Raw genomic sequence first — 14,769 nt, forward strand, 5'->3', positions numbered from 1 at the left:
AAATTTGCATCAAAGTTGGCATTTCTTTTTTTCAAAATAAGCCTACCTAAAGTTAGGGTGCGGGGATTATTCGGTGGCTGGGATTATTCGCGTAAATACGGTATATACTTCCCATTTGCATGTCTCTTTTTGGATGTTTTCTGACCATTACAAGTGATAAATGCCCTGTAACAATAATAATTGTGCAATAATTACTTACTTTCTACTATCACAGTGTGAAGCTGAAGTCATCTTTCAAGGAGTTACAACTTTGGCACTCATTATCACACTGCCACAACAATGGACACTTTAGGTCTTGCTTCATTTGTTTACTCTCTGATGAAGCACTGATGACTACTGCCATCTCCCAAGCAGAAAAGGAACAACTACAGTAATCAAATATCACAGCAGTGCAAGTGTCCTACATATAGGATGCTAGGCATATCTGGAGTAATTAAGGTATAGCCCCAGCATTTGTCTGGTATGAAAATGGGAAACCATAGAACACCATTTTCATGACTATTGACAGTGGGGTTTGAACCCATTATCTCCCGAATGCAAGCGAATAGCTACGTGACCAAACAGCATAGCCGCTTGTTCGGTAGAAGAAAGACAACTGACCGCATCAACGAGGTATACTGCCATTTAATATTAAATTTGCATTGAAATACACATGATCTGTGATTCGTTCCTTACTCATTTTTCATCCAGGTGTTGAAAAGTCTTGCCTCCCAGCTTACGAATCGTAACAGACAGATTTCTAAAACAAAACTTTTTCATTCACATTGAATACTAGGATCAAAGAAAATTCCCCTGCTCTAAACAGTCTCAAGTTTAAACTACTCCCATGCTGTTGAGCACATCGGGTGATGAGGTCGTTCCCCAGCACGAAATTCTGGCTTGTTCCAGGTTAAATCAATGAGCTTGATATCACTGATAACTGTTTGCCGCAAGGTGTTCTGGTGATAGTCTTTGGTATGTCAGGCTGCTGATGCAACTCAGTGAGGGCCAATCGGAGTATATGATGTTGGGGTATACGAAGGACATGGCTGGGTAATCCGAGTCAACGGCAGGCAATGATGACATGAAAGCTACGCTAACCACAACAATGTAGCATTACCTCGTTTGTAACGGTATTCCCACAAGGGAAATAACAGGTAAGACAGGTCGAAACCTATCCTGAATTCTTTTGACACAATCGTTGTGCTATAAGACAACATGCGGAAAATCAGCCTCCAGATGCAACTACAAGTCTCTCAAATCATGTAGCAAATCTCTCATCTAGATCAATGGGAGGTAGCAAGAGTAGCGTACATGTATATGCTGGAGTGGACAGTGGAGACAGTCAAAGCGACCAATGTGAATCTGCTCAACAAAAACTTCATCCGATCGCAAGTAAGCAGCGGACCCGAGTTTGAAACTAGAATATGACTCCCAGAAATCTAGTGATTCTACGAGCCCGTCACCATGCAAATCGTCCGGTTCTAGTTATGGTCCTAGTCCCGTAAAAAATGTTGAGAAAACATCAGTGTATGAGACCCGACATCGGTATTACTTGATAGGAGAAATGGAAAAGATCCACAAGAAAATATCACGATTTGTTCTGGTGATTGATTTCTGACGAAAGAGTAGTGTTACAAATTACCAAAATGTTCTAAACTTCGGGATGGGAAGAGTTGGGAGTAAGGAAACTAGGCGCTCCACTATTCAGTATGTCTTGTTATGAACCCTATCGAAAATTGCAATGTCTGAGCAAGAACAATTTGAGGGTCCACCTGTTCAATACACAAAATAAAATAATCCATTGTTTATTGTCTCATTGTGCCTTTATTCGTGGAACATGTTTTGTCCAATATTTGGACAATAATCAATGGATTATTTTGTGTATTGAACAGGTGGACCTTCAAATTGTACTTGCTCATACACATGCAGTATGTTCTGAGCTGTCAGTGAAGAGATGGCGAGGAATTACATTAGTAGATGAATAAGCTTGAAGGAGCTTTCAAAAGTAGGAAAGATCATAATATGAAGGTAAAGTTGGAATTCAAGGGCATAAATTGCGACTAGTATTCATTTATAGGACGAGGGATGAGGGATTGGAATAATTTATGAAGGAAAATGTTCGATAAATGTCTAAGTTCTTTGAAAGCATTTAAGAAAAGGCTAGGAACACAATCAAAAGGGAATCTGCCATCTGGGCAACAGCCCTAAACACAGACCACTGATGAATGACTGATATGCTTACGCCATATGCTTTACGTCGCACCAACACAGATAGGTCTTATGGCGACGATGGAACAGGAAAGGGCTAGGAGTGGGAAGGAAGCAGCCGTGGCCTTAATTAAGGTACAGCCCCGGCATTTGCCTGGTGTGAAAAATTGGAAACCACGGAAAACCACCTTCAGGGCTGCCGACAGTGGGGTTCGAACCTACTATCTCCCGAATACTGGATACTGGCCGCACTTAAGCGACTGCAGCTATCGAGCTCGGTGAATGACTGATTGGTGAACTGAATGACTGATGAATTGATCGACTGATGGTAGGTGAGTCTGTGGTTCAAAGAAGTTCCAGGGGTAAGTTACAACTTTACATATGTAACAGATATATCTAGCTTGCATCTTACACCTTAGCTGTTCGTAGTTTGCATGGATCACTTCACGAAAATGAAAGAAGGATCTAACTGGGTGGAAATCTAGTAAGCAGTTCGGCCAACGAGTAGGCTTTAATGGTAGATCTTGGAATTTGAAAATGGGTGCAGCGAGTATGATATGAATTTTCAAAACAAAAGTGATGACAGTAGGAAAGAAACTTAAAGAGAATTGAATATCAGGTTGGGAATACAAAACTGGAACAGGATGATCATTTCAAGTATCTAGAGTGTGTTTTCTCCCAGGATGGTAGCATACCAAGTGAAACGGAATCCAGGCAGAGCAAAGCTAGCAGCTGCGATCAATCGTATTTTACATGGAAAAAGTGAAATCTCAGAAGAAACTTTACATCTACTGTATGAGAGTAAAAGGGGGGTGGACTCAGGATATCTTATTCATAATAAGTAGGGAGCGGATTTTTATGTAATTACATTTTTTTTTTGGCGTAAGTTTTAACGCAAGTTACGAAGTTCATTATTCCCATTGTGCATCCCTAAGTGTAAAAACTGAATCTTATTTCACATAAAAACACATATTTTCACATTTTATTTATGTAAATACATATTTTAAGAAAAATCTATAATAAGCACATAAATCGGCAATATTTGTTGATCAATAAAATTTAAAATGCTTCTGTGTTATAAAGCAATGCTCATATTTTCATTTTACGATTACGGTATTGTTTTTAACAGTATATTTAACATAATGTATCTGAATGTTTCGACCATTTATGGACTTCCCTCCATAAGTTCTAAAACTTGCTGGTCACTGGCTACGTCGTTACATTTAGACAGCGATTTGATTTGCTGAACAAGATGTTTCTTTGCATGATGTCATTCCAACTCTTTATGAGTCAGCCCTCTCGGGTTTTGTTTATAGAATATAAGCGAAAGGCAATCACGGAGAGATAAGGTGACGTAATTCCGTTACGACATGGGAGACTCGGAAGAATATTGCCCCACCATTAGGTAGTGGAATTTCATCACTCCTAAGAGTAAGGTTAGCTGTTCAGGTCCATATATATCATTCCCGTGGTCGTGTGATTTTGTATGGATTTATAAGAAATATTTCCTTCAGTGTCCGCTGCTATTCTTTTTATTGAAACAGTGATTCACCGTAAATGCGTGTGTCGTAACCTGCAAAATAATGCCAAAAAAGAAGTCGAGTATAAGGTTGCTTCTTCAACAATATGTAGTGGAATTTAAAAGCATTTTCACTACCGATGGAAAAGTCAACCGTATCGTAAAACAGTACGTGCAGATCAATGTTCTCAAGTAATCCAGCATTTGTCTGGAAATAAGCATACTGCGGCTGCTTCGCGTGTGCGTTCGCGACAATTACTAATAGCTGAACCAGCTACTTCAAATGCAGGCCCATCTAAATATTCCCAGTATTATTTAGATGTGTGCAGAGCATTTGTTTGCGCCAACATTCCTCTTGGTAAAATAAATAATCCAGGACTGAGAAATTTCCTAACATAGTACATTAATTTTGAGCCTCCAGACGAATCCACATTAAGGAAAAACTATCTCCCAAAATGTTACAAAGAAACTTTACAGAGAATTCGGGCAGTATGCGATAGCGAAAAACTGTGGGTGAGCATTGACGAAACCACTGATTCAAGTGGCAGAAAAGTAGGAAATGTTGTAGTTGGTGTGTTGAAGAATGACAAAACTGCTTGTGAACATTCTTATTTGCTAGCATGTAAAGAAATGCTTGCTGCAAACCATGTCACTGTAGCTAGGTTATTCAACGAAGCCATGCACTTACCCTGGCCAAAAGGTATAAAATACGACCATGTATTGCTTCTCCTTACTGACAGTGCAACTTACATGAAAAAGGCACCCGAAGGCCTTTCTGTGAGCTTTCCGAAAATGATACACGTAACTAGCGTTGTTCATGCTCTACACAGGTTATGTGAAACTGTGCGGGCTCAGTATCCTCAAGTGGATAAATTAGTGTCTAATGGCAAAAAAGTCTTCATAAAAGCACCCTCAAAAATCGATCTCTTTAAAGAGAAAAACCCGGATCTTCCGCTTCCTCCTCTGCCTATTGTTACACGGTGGGGTACCTGGCTTAGCACTGTGGTATACTACGCAGACAATTTCGAAAGTTTTGCATCCGTTGTGAACGTGCTAGATAAAAACGACGCGTCGTCAATTGAGGTTCTTTAAGAGATACTAAAAGACAGCTCTTTGAAAAATGATTTGGCATTTATAACTGCCAATCTAAGCTTCTTGTGTAAAACTATAGACATACTTGAAAAATCCACTAACCTGTTGTCCGAAACAGTGAAGGAAGTGCGCGCTGTTGAAAATAAATTAGATTCACTCCCGGCTTCGCAGGTACAGGGCCTGTTAAAGGTCAAATATCAAAATTTGTTCAGGAAAAACAGAGGATTTCAAACAATGTGCCAAATATCTAATGTATTACAGGTGCTCATGTTGGCGAAATTGATGACGTTATTGTTGGTGACATTCCTCTCTTTAACTATGCTCGTCTGACTTCCTGTGATGTGGAGCGATCGTTTTCACAGTATAAGGCGTTCTTTAGAGATAATCGGCATGCATTTGTGATGGACAATTTGGAGATGACCTTTGTTGTTCACTGCAATTCTGAGACTACTTCTAGCAACTAATATTCCAGCGTGTGATGGGTGAGTACGATATGGTACTATTTTTTCTACCATACAGCACGTTTCCATACACAGACATCATTTTGCCTTAAGGAGCACGTTTGGTAGCACCATATTCTAATGCAAAACATTATACCTATTTACTTCTTGAGCGCGACTAGTTATGTGATATTTAGAGGAAAATATTTTCAATTTTTTATCACATATTTTAAAGTTTGTCAGCACATAAAAATAAATATTTTTCACATTTTTAGCACATAACAATCTGCTCCCTAATAATAAGTCATAAAGCCAATAACAGACTTCTACATTCATACTGTATCTCAGTTGATCATAATATCACCGATTCGCAATGAATGACGTACGTACGTATGTAGCTGTTCTTAGTATTTCAAGCAGTAGAACCAAGTTGCATACATCTTTATCTTCACAATGCTGTAGAAAGGTTCAGAAATGCACAAATGAACTATCTTAACTATGATTTTGCAATATCATTGTCAAACATCTAAATTTATAATGATAATAACCCCAATTCAGCCGATTATTCTATAAGATGTCTTCCCACCGTCCCTCACCAGCACGATGGGTACAAGGACCCCTAGACACAAATGGACAGAAGAAAAAGTTGGCACACAGCCAGAAAATGAAAGCAGTCGGGGCTAAGAAGCAATAGAAAGCCCTAGACAAGAGTCAAGACGAGCTCCATAGTCCTGAGTAAGCCCAAATGACCCGAACAGTAATAATGATTATTATTATTATTATAATCATTATAAAATATAAAAGCCATCTTATTAACAGTGCTGATAGTACTTATTATTGCCGGACTGAGTGGCTCAGGCGGTTGAGGCGCTGGCCTTCTGACCTCAACTTGGCAGGTTTGATCCTGGCTCAGTCTGGTAGTGTTTGAAGGTGCTCAAATATGTCAGCATCGTATTGGTAGATTACTGGCATGTAAAAGAACTCCTGTGAGACTAAATTCCGGCACCTTGGCATCTCCAAAAACTGTAAAAGTAGTTAGTGGGACGTAAAGCAATCAACATTATTATTAGTACTTATCATTATAATTGATCATTTAACAGTCATGTGTGTTAGTGTGCTGATACGACTTTTAAATGATTAATTATAATAATAAATAATAATGATGTCACTGGTTTTTATATTCCACTAATTTTACAATTTTCAGAGATGCAGTGCCGGAATATTGTCCTACAGGAGTTCTTCTACAGGCCAGTGAATCTAGCAACATGAGAGCCTTCAAATACCACCAGCCTGTCTAAGCTATGACCAAACCTTCAAACTTGGGCTCAGAAGGAGAGCACTTCTATTGTCTAAGTCACTCAGCCCAGCTGTAAAGTAACCATATGTACAGCTGAAGAAAAGTATTTAATGATAATTATTTCTTAGTTTTCACTCATCGAGGTGTTTACATACTTGTAACCTAAACTTACAATTCTCAAAGCATATCCTATTAGTTTCCAATAATATGATGTATTGATGATCTTCAAAAGCAGTACTGCATTTGGGATATGGTGGGTCTAAACCCCACAATTAGGAATCCCAAAAATGACTGCCCCATGCTTTCTTATGTAGACAGCCTATGTGTGTTAGTGCAACATAAAACCACTAACAATATATGTATCCCTTTTTTGAAAACTAAGAGAAGTGGGTCAGTGGTAGAGTGTCGGCCTATGCATCCCAAGATTGCGGGTTCAAACCCAGCAGAAGCAGTCGGATTTTTGAAGGGTGAAAAAGAGTCCATTTGACACTCAAAGTCATATGATATAAAGATGTAAAAGATCTCTGATAATTTTTTTATGAATACACACTTGGTGTTAACCTGACAAAATTAATTAACAATCAGCCACAAACGTCCAAGGGAGATTCGGTTTACTGGTAGCCCTAGACTAAAACGGAACATCAAAATTGAAGAGCAAGCAGCCAGATGGTGTCAAATTAAAGTGCTTACACACAGTACAAGACCATACGATTATTATTTAATATTATTATTAATATATGTAAGAGAAGAGCCTGGTTTTAGCACGAGAAGGTAAATGCTAAGCCTAGTTCATAAATCTATGGCCACCATCTAAGAAACCCTCAAGATACTGGGGATTTTTAATATTAAATGGAATGCATGGAATACGAAATGCAAAGCTCCTTTAAAACTTTCCCACCACACTGAGTGGCTTGGATGGTAGAAGCATGAACTTTCTGAGCCCAAGTTAGCAGGTTCGATCCTGGCTCATTCCAGTGGGTTTTGAAAGTGCTCAAATACCTCAGCCGGGAGCCAGTAGATTTATCAGCGTGTAAATGAACTTCCATGGGACAAAATTCTGGCACCTCAGCATCTCCAAAAAGTATAAAAGTAATTAGCAAGACATAAACCCAATAACATTATTATTTCATTTTCCCATGCATAAACCTGAACAACTCGTACACGAACGACTCTGGATCTCCCATCCCACATAAAGTTCCTACCTCGGGCAGATTTTAAACAAGATGTCAGGAAGAATTTTGTTAATATGTACATAAGCTCTGCGATTGTGTAATTATAATAGACTGGCACGCATGCGTGTGGTTAGTAGTAGTAGTAGTAGTAGTAGTAGTAGTAGTAAAGAAATGAAGAGTAAAAATATAAATACAGCAATATAAATAATGAACAATGCGATTATGTGATAGTGGGTTATAATGTTTTATATTTACGGTAGTATAGCAATGCAGCATTGTAGTACTTAAGGAACTAATTCCTTTTATACTGTCACTCGTAACATAGGATATACTGCAAAAATAACACTAATACTAACAACCAATCAAAAAGGAAAAATGCCTCTGCCATTTCATTTCGTAATTTAGGTACTCCACTAAATATCAAAAACATATATAATCCACCTTCATGTAGGCCTACACTTTCAGATTCAAAATGATTGGCTGAAAATTTCTAAGTATCCAAGTACAAGCATGGCAGAATTAATCAATGGGAGGAGCAGTTGATATGTGGAAATTAACAAATAAATAAGGACACTTCTATGTGTTTAAAACAACTATAAATGATAACCTTATCTACAAAGTGCCCTAACCACTGTTTAACATTTAATAGAACTATGCAAGTTTACTGGAACAGTGTTTATTGGCCCAATGCATGTTCTGAAGGAAGTATTTTAATATGAAAGACTATACCACAAGACGAGCTATACAAAGTTTGACACGGATTCTTCGGTACAAGGAGAGTGCTCAGCTCTTGTAACAATAAGTATACAGCAACCAAACGCACAACTGGGAAGTCTAAATATAGTGATTCCTTCAAGAATTTCAGGAAAATTCAAGTATGCCATATCTATCCGGGGTGTCAGTCCCTATCCTAGGTCCAAATAATTACACACTACATACAAAATGTCACACCTGGATACTGTTTGGGGAGTATATTTCAAATGCAAACTGGTTGAACAAAAGAACAAGTACACACTAAAAATGAAGTGTTCCAAAATTATCCAGAATTGAAACTAAAATGACATTAAGAATCAGAAAAGTTGGAAAATAATTCTTAACCCTTCTACAGTAAACTAATCGATAAATCTCATGTCAAAGCAAACGGGAGAATTATTTCACAAGGCTGATCCAACACACGGAACATGATCGCAGTGACACACAAAGGCAATAAATAGATTTGAAAACTTGGCAAACTAACTCTATGCAGTTGCCTAATTCTATAGCAGATTTGTTCAGAATTATAGGCCTACACCTAAATATTGCATAAGCAGAAAATCATTACTAACATAACAAAACCCTACAAGGGTGCTCAAACAGTGGAACATGCACCACATGAAACAGCATCACAGAATAACAACACTTGAATAACAAAATAAATCCAACTTGATGTATGAAGGTTATTCAATAAGTTTATCGCCGACTACTTGACAATTTTGTAACTACACTGATGGGATTCCATGACAATGATACACCAAGAAGGAGCAATAAACACTCCACATAAAAAAACTTACTAACATTGAGAAAACTTGAAGATGTCCAACTGTTTAAAATGAGGAATGCATAATTTAACAGAATGAAATGAACACTACCATAATGAGTACTTCAGAGGAAAACAAAAATGAAGGGTCTGGACAATGACACCCTTTATCCAATAAATTGTAGTACTCAGTGTAACAAAATTAAGTGCAAATCAACAAACATTAATGGAAGTATGCACGAACAATCAACGAGTATCACTCACCAACTTAAAACACTGCCATAAGGATCAAAACATCTAAAACACAAAACCTAACCTAACCTCAACAACGTCTCTTCAGAGGAAATGTTTACAGCCAGATACATACCAAATCCATAATCAGTGCTTTAGTTCGTTATGTCTAGTTCTCAACAAAAAGGAGTATGACTATTCATCCAACTTTTCGACGACTGTAGGCTTACAACGAACGGAACACTCATACGAACATACCACCAAGTAAACTTCCCATCTATAAAATCTTGGCAAACTAAGTAATGCCATGCCCACGGCCAAATTAAAAGGTTAAACATACAACTAGATATCACTAAGACACATTCCTGAGTGACCGTACCCCGCAAATACGCATAAAGACATCAATGCTTGGCGCCCACACGGTTCTTCACTAATATCAACATTTCAGACATTCTTCCACGGTAAAAAACACAACTAACATGTATATACAATCTGCTACTTGCTTTCCGTAACTCACCGTCTTCAGAAACAAGCCACAGCCAAACAATTTCACACAATTTATGAGAAAACTGACTAACTGGGAAGCGGGTGACACTCAAGTAATTTTCCGCGAAATTCTATACAAGATGGCTGCTGAGCTTCAAACACATGACCTCATCTTACCCAATAGGAGAGTCTCATTCGCCGCGCGAAAACTACGTCATTCAACTACGTTGATCATTAATAAAATAGTCCCAAAATTATGAACATTTTTACATCAATCCATTCTCTGGCACACACTATTAGACCGTAGATAATTCAGTAATACAGTAAAATAGATCCAAGTTCAAAATACGCTCCCAAATTACACATCTTCAGCGAATATAAAAGTTTAAATTCGGATGTATTCCAACATAGAGGAGGATTCAAAAAAGAACTATATAGTGTATGCCTTTGAGGTATAATAGGATACTGTTGGATACATTCAGTAATTACTGCAGCATTTTTCAAGTAGATTTTTTCAGAAAATTAACCGAACGCCGAATCTAATGCGTGAGAATACACATCTCAATTTACAAAACGTAACTTCCGGTTTATGCCTCAGGTGATGTCACTTCCGGTCAAATATAAAATGGCTGAATAACTTTACATTTAGTCATTTAGTCCCAATAACTTGACAATAAATCTAGAAATACTCAAATTTTCGTTTTATTTTGCAACTACAAGTTGTCGGCTCAGTTTGGTGGTATCTGAAGGTGCTCAAAAACGGCAACCTGGTGTCTATAGAGATACAAGCACATGAAATAATTGTCGAACAAAATTGCGGTGCCTCGGCGTCTCTAAATATTATAAAAGAGGTTAATGTGACGTAAAATTATTATTATTATTATTATTATTATTATTATTATTATTATTATTATTATTATTATTATTATTATTATTATTATTATTATTATTATTATTATTATTATTCATACACTTCTCCACAGGAAATATGGGTAGTAATGGGGCACGGGATGCACCAAGTGCCTTACATAATTAAAGTATTTACACATTATAATACAAAAGGTTGATGTACAGGTATATACAAAAGTGTAGATGACGGGATCTTCATTCTTGCGAGAGGAACGATTGCACAATGTTGCATGTTGACAGGAGGACAGAATGTTGCATAATTTTGTAGATGTTCGGTAGAAGACCCAGTTCTCGCAGACTCTTGAGAAGTGTGTGTGGAATGAGGCCGTTGACTGACAGAATCACAGGAACTATTCGTACCAGTTTCATCTTCCACATCCTCTTTATCTCTTCTGCAAGTTCTTTGTACTTGGAGATATTATTATTATTATTATTATTATTATTATTATTATTATTATTATTATTATTATTATTATTATTATTATTATTATTATTATTATTATTATTATTATTATTATTATTATTATTATTATTATTATTATTATTAACATCAATGTGAACTTACAAGTAAACAAAAATTATCCCAAAGAGAACATATGGTTAATAATTTTGCAACTGCAAGTAGTCGAGTTCAATCTCGGCTCAGTTTGGTGGTATCTAAAGTCATATGTATGTCATAGGTGTATGATGACCTTGATGCTTTTCACTCCAAATTGCAACATTTTCTCCTACGATGGAGATCCAAAATACATTGATGCGCTACTTCACATTGGCGGCGTGATGAATTTCTGTATGCTGCACAGAAAGCCGTCCATCAGTTGCCCAGATACAGCTCCGGGCACGTAAACGGCCAGGGAAAAAAGAAGATGGGCATACAAAAGATATTAACTGCACGCAGTCTGCCAGAGGTAACGAATGGTGCAACGACAAGCATTGCCACTCTCACTGCAGCTAAATCAACTTAAACCAAAGAAAGAAACAATTTGTCAAACTAGTTGTGGTAATTCGTTCGAGTTTTGAAGGACTCGTATTAACTATGCTGATTCAACTCAATTTCATTCTTACCCATCCATTATAATCCTCCCCCTTTACTTAACATTAAGACCCATATTTTAAAGTAAAACATCAATCGCACATTCTAGATGACAATGACAGAACCTAGAATCTTTGGACGCCCTCGTCTGCTAGTCTTCATTCTCCCACCTTCTTTCCTTCTCAAAACCTGTTAATGAGCACAGTCATCGAGGTTAATTGGTCCGCTCCCTTCATAATCCCTTGAGAATTGGTGTCCACGACTCTGAGTACAAGATTATGACACTTCCTGCCTGTATTATTAGGTAAAGGACGATGTCTCACATTCTGGATGGTTGCCAAGTAAAACTTAATCTAAAAAGAATAATCACCCCCCTCAGATCCAGTACATGTAAGAAATTCACCATTCAGTTATCCACCAAGGAACGGTGCCAGTTGTTCAACGCACCACTGGAAGTTTTCAGCCCTCTTATTCTAGACAGATTATTAAGAGGACATACGCAGAAAATGGATTGAAGAAGCAAAACAAAACAACAAAAAGTAAGCCCCGAATAGAGCACTCACACTGAGAAACCCTAAATTTCTGCAGAACATGCCCATAGAAACTTGAGTCTCGCATTTTAATAATTTACTCCGAACGGAAGACATAAGGTCCGCTAGTGAATCTAAACGAGAGGTAGTCTGGAAAGTCACCAATTTCTCATCTCGGAAGAGGTACAGAAAGGTAATTTATAATCTGAGTACAAAAATGGCTTGCGGCCAAGAAAACATTCGTTTTTAATGAACACATCAAGAGCGCAGCCCCAAAGGCCTACAGAGGCATCGCATTGGAATGCACTCTCCTGAAAATACTCACCAAATTAATAACAAAGGGATTTGTGAAACTAGTGGAAAATCGCATCCCAGATGAGCAATTTGGTTTCAGGGTAAGCCGATCAGCACTGGACGCCTTTGAATGTTTCCAAAAGGACATTCAGGACGTGATCAGCTCTCAGAGAGTTGAACTGATCACTCTTAAAAGGCATTTGATACAGTGAATAGAAGGAAACGCATCGACAAGCTGGCGAATACGATAGGCGAAGGAAACCATATGGTGCAAATAGTGAGGAATAAACAAAATTCAGATCGACAACTCAAACAGGAACAGAGCAGATGAATGGTGTCTTATAAAGTGACACTCTGAGCCCTATCCTATTTAATATTGCAACATATGACGTGGAACAAGCAGTAAAAACCGAAAGGGTGAATGTATACAATTATGCAGACGACATGGTGATGCATCGGCTAACAAGAACATACTACAGGAAGCTTTCGACAAACTACTCGTCTGAGCTCAAGAAAACGACCTAGCCATGAATAGCAATAAAATGATGATAATGATATGAAAAGAGGCGGAAGTCGTAACAGCACCAGAGGCCATCACATACAAAGGGGAAGCGCCGACGCCACTTAACAGGTCCAAATATCTAGGGAAGAACCTCCAGCCTCGTGAGACCACATTTACGTCACATGTGATGCTGAGATTTGTAGCAGCCGTGTTGGCAATCAATGACATTTAACATCTGCATAAACTTCCCTTAGAAACAACAATAGAATTATTTAAGATAAAGGTACAGCCAGTGATTACCTATGGTCTGAATCTGTGTGTACCAAAGTACACACCATCAAGAGTGATATACGAACTGTGCAGGAAAAGATGCCGTAAGAAAAGCTGGAGCTGTCGCTGCCATCTACACCTCATTATCAGGAACTACTACAAGGTCACCACCAAAAGTGAGCTGAGATCTGGAGCGATTTTTATGTCATAGACGATTTGATCAGCAAGGAATGGGAAGAAACCAATTACGACTTACGGCACTTGGTTACAAGATATGCCGTACTCAGCACTTTCATACGCCGAATGAAGATTGCATTTGTTCCCCCTGTGATCAACGTTATAAACAACATCAAGTGGAAAAGTGTAAAAAGAGAACTGTGACAGTCACACAATTTTGTAACAACAAAGTTACCCGTATGCACTTTGCATATTGTGCGCGCGGATTGCTGTTATTATTATTATTATTATTATTATTATTATTATTATTATTATTATTATTATTATTATTATTATTATTATTATTATTATTATTATTATTATTATTGAGGAAACTCATACCTTGATAATAGTAACATGATTCATAAACTCCATAGTGTGTGATAGTTTAGTACATTTGACGCGATTTTAACATACAGCAGCCAATGTTTATCTTTCCTCCTCCCCTAACGGTCACTTTCCACCCAGTAAAGTGAATCCAGCACCAAGTCAGCCTCCCACACAGCCAATATCATCTTCGCACACACAGACCTCCAAAGCTACGGTTCTCATTACGCCTCCACAAACAATTTATTTGAATCTAACATCCCCACAAATTGACTCACCTGCTGCACCTAAAAGAAACATTCAAGGATACACGAAGATGCAGAAAATTTGACACAAACTGACATCACCTCCCCACATTCAGGCTGCCGAATCTGCATGCCAATCACAACCACCACAGAAACGCCTTAGGAGCCAACAACATCCAAAACATGCAGACAAATACCACACTCACGTTCCAAATCCTAGCACTTTGCTTGTCCTTAAATGCATGAACTGTCTCAGATTAATCAAATTCAGGGTCTCATGACATGTAACCCTTTCTCTGTACCGGTGTGCGTTGTGTATGCACTGTGTGAAAATGCCTTGGAGCCAATGGGCACATGCATATTGTCCCGTATATCTAACTACGTCGTTTCCATGTTACACTTAGGCTACGGTACCTAAAAAAAGGGACGAGTTATACACTACGGCACACAAATAAATGCGTAAATGCACGCACTCACGCTTGATTTTCTGCTTTCTCATA

The 14,769-nt window shown here is 38.0% G+C and overlaps 1 protein-coding gene across 8 annotated transcripts in view; it reads right to left on the minus strand.

Annotated features, from left to right (window-relative positions):
• Positions 1-10,103, minus strand: part of LOC136874046 (uncharacterized) — a 616,846-nt gene extending 606,743 nt beyond the window's left edge. For 4 of the 8 annotated variants that reach the window (XR_010860213.2, XM_067147551.2, XM_067147552.2 and 1 more), the window contains exon 1: positions 9,975-10,103. The gene's annotated coding sequence lies outside the window, so the exon portion shown is untranslated. Of the gene's footprint in view, positions 1-199; positions 319-4,903; positions 4,972-9,035; positions 9,086-9,593; positions 9,807-9,974 lie in introns of those variants that run through there. The other 4 variants (XM_067147547.2, XM_067147549.2, XM_067147550.2 and 1 more) reach the window with 4 other exon arrangements.
• Positions 10,104-14,769: the final 4,666 nt, after the last annotated feature.

The sequence above is a fragment of the Anabrus simplex genome, chromosome 5 (genome assembly GCF_040414725.1).
Source record: "Anabrus simplex isolate iqAnaSimp1 chromosome 5, ASM4041472v1, whole genome shotgun sequence".
Lineage (NCBI taxonomy): Eukaryota > Metazoa > Arthropoda > Insecta > Orthoptera > Tettigoniidae > Anabrus > Anabrus simplex.